This window comes from Ptychodera flava, chromosome 20 (genome assembly GCF_041260155.1).
Source record: "Ptychodera flava strain L36383 chromosome 20, AS_Pfla_20210202, whole genome shotgun sequence".
NCBI classification, from domain to species: domain Eukaryota; kingdom Metazoa; phylum Hemichordata; class Enteropneusta; family Ptychoderidae; genus Ptychodera; species Ptychodera flava.
Genome location: NC_091947.1, coordinates 18,815,670 through 18,822,485, shown reverse-complemented (window position 1 = coordinate 18,822,485; position 6,816 = coordinate 18,815,670).

The window sequence follows — 6,816 nt, the reverse complement described above, 5'->3', positions numbered from 1 at the left end:
TCCCCGTGAAAAACAGTTCAGAAGTGTTCTTAACCAAATGACATAGGTGAACTGCCCTGCCCGAGACATCGTTTTATGGACCTACATATAGACAAGAGGAGAGCTTGAGTACGCGTTTGATCTCTTTTTGTTCAAGTCGCTGTCGTAGAGACGAAGACAATAGCCTCTGACTGTTCCGGGTGCAAAGGCGATGACCAGAGCACGTGTACAGCGAATCGCGGCTGAACAAGTTACATTTTCCCGCCAGACAACGCGCTTCAAAACTGCGGCACATCGTGCCTAGTTGTTTATACCGAGTTTCCCGAAAACACTTTAGAAAATCGACGATGCGAAATCTGAATTCACGTTGACTGCTTGCAGACCTTTCTCAACGCTGTGTTATTAAGTTAATAAATGTGACACCCACACTGACGGGGTGTCGTATTTACACATAATCTGGTAATGAGAGGATTACATATATTATGAACGGAATGATTGACTCAAGTAAGCTTCAAAATAATTACACTGCTCTGAATATACCAGCAATAAATTAAAAAAAACACATTGAGCTGTCTACTCGATTAATGAATGACACGTATGGATAACTTTATTAGTTCAGCAAACTTATAGCTGGGAATTACCTGACCTCTCTACAATTAAAAAAAAAACCACGACTGCAAACATGTACATGTATACACGGGTTGGTTTCTAGGCCTGCGCAATTCATTCTTTTGCCACCAATATTCAGGCGTGAGTCACGCGTCATTGTGATCGTAACTGCATTGCCTTACCACAACTTTTAACGAACCCATGATTTTTAAGATGGACATTTTCATTAAAATTTAAAGTCAGCCGTCACTTCTGTTCGCCTTTAAGCTGACCGTAAAGTAAGAAACTGTCTTACAATATCTTCGATCGGATTATCGGAGAGTTCGGGTACGCGCACGTAACTTTTATTTTCACCCTCGGTCCAATCTCATTAACGCACCGCAGCACACCGGCAACGTAAACAGGGGAGCTGTATCCTGTTAACCTCGACACGGATCGGGTACAACGGCTCCCACCACACAAATGGCGGTTCGTTAAGTACACCAATGGCCGCTGAAATACATGAAAATAAACGGGATATGACGAGACAGAGCCGCAGGTTAAAATGTAATTAAGAAGCGAAAGGACACCACCCATGCTAAGGGTAGGTGGGGGTTGCCGTCGTCGTCAAGGCTCTAACGAGACCTGCACGTGGATGATAGCTCATGCAGTGTTCATAAAGTAGCGACGGAGAACATCACATTGTGGTTTCCATGAAATCAACACTAATTTCACCATCAACACGATGCAGGCAGCGTGTCCGTGTAAATAGTTCAGTGGCGGACAAATAGGTTTTGTAATTACGCTGACGGACAGCGGAATCCGTCATCGCTAAGGGCGATAAATGCGAGGGCAAGAAACGGGCATTCACCCGAAAGAGGCAAAGTGAGCGAGACGACGAAGACAGAGGGGAAAAAGTATACCACAATTTTGAATTATTAGGCCTATACGTCCTGCGCGCTCCTCACGTCATATTCTATATCAAAAATATTCTCAACGTTCTGTTGAGCATCCCCCGCCTGGCTAGGGCGCACTCCGAGTCCTCGCCGCATACTTTCTTTTCAAAATTTGCCGGACGTGGTATGAATTAGTCATAAGGCATCGGGTTGATTTCATAAACCGGTCATCACACTTTTATTGAGATATGTTTACCCTGCTTGTGAAAACCGATAAAACATTACGAGAACCACGCTCTCCTTGACGGCTGACGTATCGAAGTCGTTAAGGGAACAAAAAAAGTCTATAGGCTGCGACTCCGTTGCCGTAATGGAGGTCATTTGTTCGATATACTGACAATATCGTAGACGAAAAGAGATCGATTGTACGGCGTCAACGCACTTACAATCGTCTTCACTTTTTTTTGTGAGCAATGCCTAATTCAGACGATGATCGGGCGGTAGCAGTCATCTGTCTCCACCTATATTCGGAGCTTGGTCGGAGGTTCCAAAATTACCGTACTTCAGCACGGTAATTAAAACCCGTCTTATCAATTTGAAATAAAATTACACCTCGGGAAGTATTCCAGCGATCTGAGGAATTGCTCGATAAAAGTTTAGAGATGAAGAAAAAAAATTCCCGATGCTTGAACTTTTATCCCGGACTAATAAGATCTAATAATATGCATTTAAAATAATGAATGGAATGCAGACGACAGTTGTGTCAATGGCGGGTTATATTTGCTTTTTGTGACAGGTCGGCAGGTTTTCTCTGTGGGTGTTCTAGCGTATTTAGCAGACCAGCTATTTGCCAGAACCGCGCAACTTTCTCCACTTCATATACACACGGTCTCTGTTCAAGCGGTCGGACTGATCTCGCCCACATAGATAAAGCGTGGTCGCGTTTTAATAAACAAGAGATCGGCAAAGAGGTTTTGGGCATTATGAACACCGGAATTGGTGTGGCGACATATTTGAGGTGTAGTCCTAGCAAGACGTCAAGGATCGTGCACGCATGCAAACAGATACATTTGAGATGATATAATAAAGGTCGCCGAAGGTTGCTCCATGAAAGTTCAGGGATCGTAAGATGCGGTGACAGTAGAACGCATATACAAGCCACATGCAGTGTAGTTGCATTGTGTCGTTGATGATTGCTGTGCCACGCTGTTAAGCAGAACACCTTGCCCCAGTCACATCAGAAATACGCCGGAGGCCACCTTGACTGTCTCCTGTTCAACCAAAGGACAGAAACTGACAGGTATACGGTACATGGTGCCAAGGGCAACGCCTGGGCGCTTACGAACTGATAACCAGCGCAAGTGCCACAATTACCACCCTATATAGTGGTGATAGCGGTCAAAGTCATCTGCAAGTCGCAAACGTACAGGAGATGTTAGAATCAAATTAAAATTCAAGACAGTAAAAACAGAAAAGATAAATACGTTTTGTCGGATGTACAAATTCCGCTATCGTTGATAACTGTTCGCACCCCAAAATCCACCAAAAGAACCTATTGAAACTTTTCTGTTGTTTCTACAGGAGAGAGAGAGAGAGAGAGAGAGAGAGAGAGAGAGAGAGAGAGAGAGAGAGAGAGAAATCTTTGAAGTGACGTGCTATGTAATAGGTTACAGCATAATAGCGAGCAGACGTATTTCAACCAGAAAAGATGTATAAGTAAGAGTTGGAAGATCGAGTACATTTTAAAAGTACATAAAATACATGCTAGTCTGGCATTAGTCTATCAGTAAGTTGACTTTTGAAAAGATAAGCGAGCTAGAGGGGACAGGTCACCGTTTGTTCGGGAGGAGGAATTCAGACGCAAATTGTTCGATTACGTGCATTCATTTTTTGATAAATGCGACACCATGTTGGGAACGGGCCTACGTACTACGAATCTCGATTGCAAAAATGTAGGGGTTGCCATAACGACCCCACAAAGCTTTTTAATTTTATTCTCTCTCCGTTTGAAAATAGAAACCCGTCGGGTGTGTCGCGCTGGAGAATTCATTTTGGAATATTGTGTTGATAAGAGCGTATCACTTTCTGGGAGGGTTTGACGTTGAATCACTGATGACCGTAATAGCTAAAACTCTCATGTATCAATGAATTAATATCAAAGTTTGTGGTGATTAAGTGTGTGGACTTCGGCAAAAGAGCAAAAACACAGGGTGCGCTTACAGTATTTTTCCGAAATATGTTTCACTATAAGATAATATTCTCATTGCCTCCTGGTATCATGATCGATCCGCCGTTCATGAAGGTTTTCAAACTTAGCCTAGTCAATATTGTTCCGAGATCACAGATAGATTTGATCGCCGACAATGATAACAACCTTGGGTGAACAGTACCTTTTGAGAGAGAGAGAGAGAGAGAGAGAGAGAGAGAGAGAGAGAGAGAGAGAGAGAGAGAGAGAGAGAGAGAGAGAGAGAGAGAGAGAGAGAGAGAGAGAGAGAGAGAGAGAGAGAGAGACAGAGAGACAGACAGACAGACAGAGACAGAGAGAGAGACAGAGAGAGACAGAGAGAGAGAGAGAGAGAGACAGACAGACAGACAGACAGACAGACAGACAGAGACGTTAATGTAGAAAGTTAATAAGCATGTATGGTTCACCTTTCAATGTCAGTGTTGACAAAAAGATCCGTTTTCTTCGGGAACATTTATTACAAATGTTGTGCGAGCTGCAGTGAGCGAGCTAGCCATTTGCGTCACTATAGCCTGCGCTGTGTCAAATGCACTTTAGGCTGCGTTAAAACAAAACACATTGAGGGGTTTGATGAATACAGGGTGATTGGAATATTTTGGGGGTAGTAGAGGGAGGGGGACTTGAACGTTTTGCTCTGCCTTTTGGGGAGGGACCTGAAAATGTTTTTTTCACCTTTACTTTCAACGATTCAAAGGTTTGGTGGGTAGAAGCCGGAACTGTTGATAATTGTTTTCAATATTTCTATGCAATATATCTAATACAGTTTCTTTATGAGTCCCTGTAGCATGCTGAAACACACAATATTCACTTTATCGACAAAAGCCTGCATGTATAAATATTGGGTGATAATTGAATTAGCGTCCATACTGAAAGCCATTTGTCAATGATACAAATACACAGTACACATACACAGGCTGTGTTCGCAAGCTTAATCCTTGGCAAGTCAACATGCTGTAGATCAAGAATGCAGTTGTTTAAACTGAACAATCTATTGACAAAATTATCAAAAATAATACAGCTACTGCCCAGCTATTCGGGCAGTGTCACTCTCACTGCATACCGAAAGTGACAGAGATAGCTCTGACTATGAAGTAGTTCCGGTCATGTGACGACTATGACAGTGAAACATACTTGTACACAAGATAAGGCCAGAGAGCAACACATGGAACACCAGGAGACTTGAAAGGTATCTGGGAGTTTTGAATTCTGGCATTTGAGAATAATCAAATATTGAAGAAAGAAGATGGGGTCACCATGCTTGATGTTTTAAATTTTCTCATTCTCATCGTAAAATAACACAAAAGTAAGACTTTGTACAGTAAAAAATCTGACTCAAATGAAAAAAAATTAGTAAGTAGTGAGTAAGTGGAATTATTTTAATTTTACCTTCTTATGTAGCCAATAATTCACAATTTGTATACTCTCTCATTTTGTGTGCTTTTCAGCTGGTGCTATTGACCTAGCCAGAGTTGGATTAAGTCAAGTCGGCTTTGACTGATAAATTTAAAAAAAGCCACTGATGCGTTTAAAAAATGAATCAATTTCAGAACTTGCCTTAGGAATATGGATCTACAAACTGCTAATAACAGGTAAAATTGAACATCTGCGGGCAGAACTGCCCCATACATGTTTATTTCTCCTTTGCGTGTATCCCTAATAAATATGTGGCAAGACGATAATTTGGAGAAAACTTGAAAAAAATGATAATAGACGGGGGAGGATTGGGATTTTTGAGGGTTTTGAGGGGGATCTGAAAAAAAATGATTTCAATCGCGATTCATACAGCCCCCACTCGTTATTTGTAAACGCTAACTTATCCCGATGAAAACAAAATTTACTCTAAGGAAAGTCTACAGCACTCACGCCTTTAAAGAAGTCCTCACTGAAATTACTTCAGCACGGTGGGCACGTGGCTCCGTTTTGTGGTCATTGTTAGCGTGGCTTGATGGAGATTGTCTGATTAAGGTAGTATGCGCCTCGAAAGTGAAAAACTTTAACTTTTGCTCAAACTTTCCTGAATCAAACTTTCAACTCTGTCTTACTAAATCATCGATAAAAATCGGCGGTCACCGTGCAAAGTTTGGAACTAGCAAAACAAATTCCCCAACATTTTGCCATATTTGAAATTCAAAATGGCCGCCATCCCCTGTTAACTCTACTGGGGAAAAATATAAAAACAAGGACGGTGAAATATTTTCTTTCTCCGAGAGCTTTAAAATGAGTCCCCATGCACAAGCGATAGATCAGGAAAGATATGTAGACATTTGAAAGTCCGACTATCTGTCCCCGAGGCGCGTTCTACCTTAATATAAAAGCGAAATAGTCTAAAGCCAAGTACTTACATTTATTCCTAGTATGCAAGGGTTGACAACTAGGTCAGATATGACAGGGCGAATGAATAGAATTACGAATCTTTCTATGCTTTGAAAATTCTTGTCAACGGTGCGCAAAGGGAAACCTCCCTATAGGGCTACATAGCAGATTTAAAATGTTCTGAGTTTTCTTCAAAACCTCGCGGGATTATATTTATGTTCAGAAAAAAAAAGTCGAAGGAAAGATTTCACCTCGTTAACATTTCGTACTGAAGCGCTCATTTCTAATTAAAGATCGCTTTGGGTTTGATCGCGCCAAACTGTCAGTTGTCACTGCAGAGTGTTGACAGAGAGCGTCGGAGATGGTGAGCAAAGGTCAGTGTACTCTTTTTAGCGGCGTGCCCGGCAGCGATTAATCGCTGGAAGGCTAAAAATTGAACAGAAATCGGGGAGGGAAATTGAGGCAATTAGGTCTCCATAAATGGAAGCCGCGAAGTGGAAAGTATAACGCATTATTTGTTGACACGAAGCGGTGAACTTTCGTCAATAAGCACATATATATCAGTTCTGATAAACAGCCGCTGAAATTTTGAAAATAACTGCGTCTTTCACGGCCACCGAAAACTATGTAATTTTGCGTCGTAAAATTTTGGCTGTTAATTAACGTGCGAAGCAGCACCCTTGATCACCTGTTGTGTTGATGGGATCGTAATATTGTCACCGCCTAGGGGTTAATATTTTATTGTGGTCTCTTCAAAAGCCTGTAATTTTTTCCCTCAAAGGCACATATTATTAC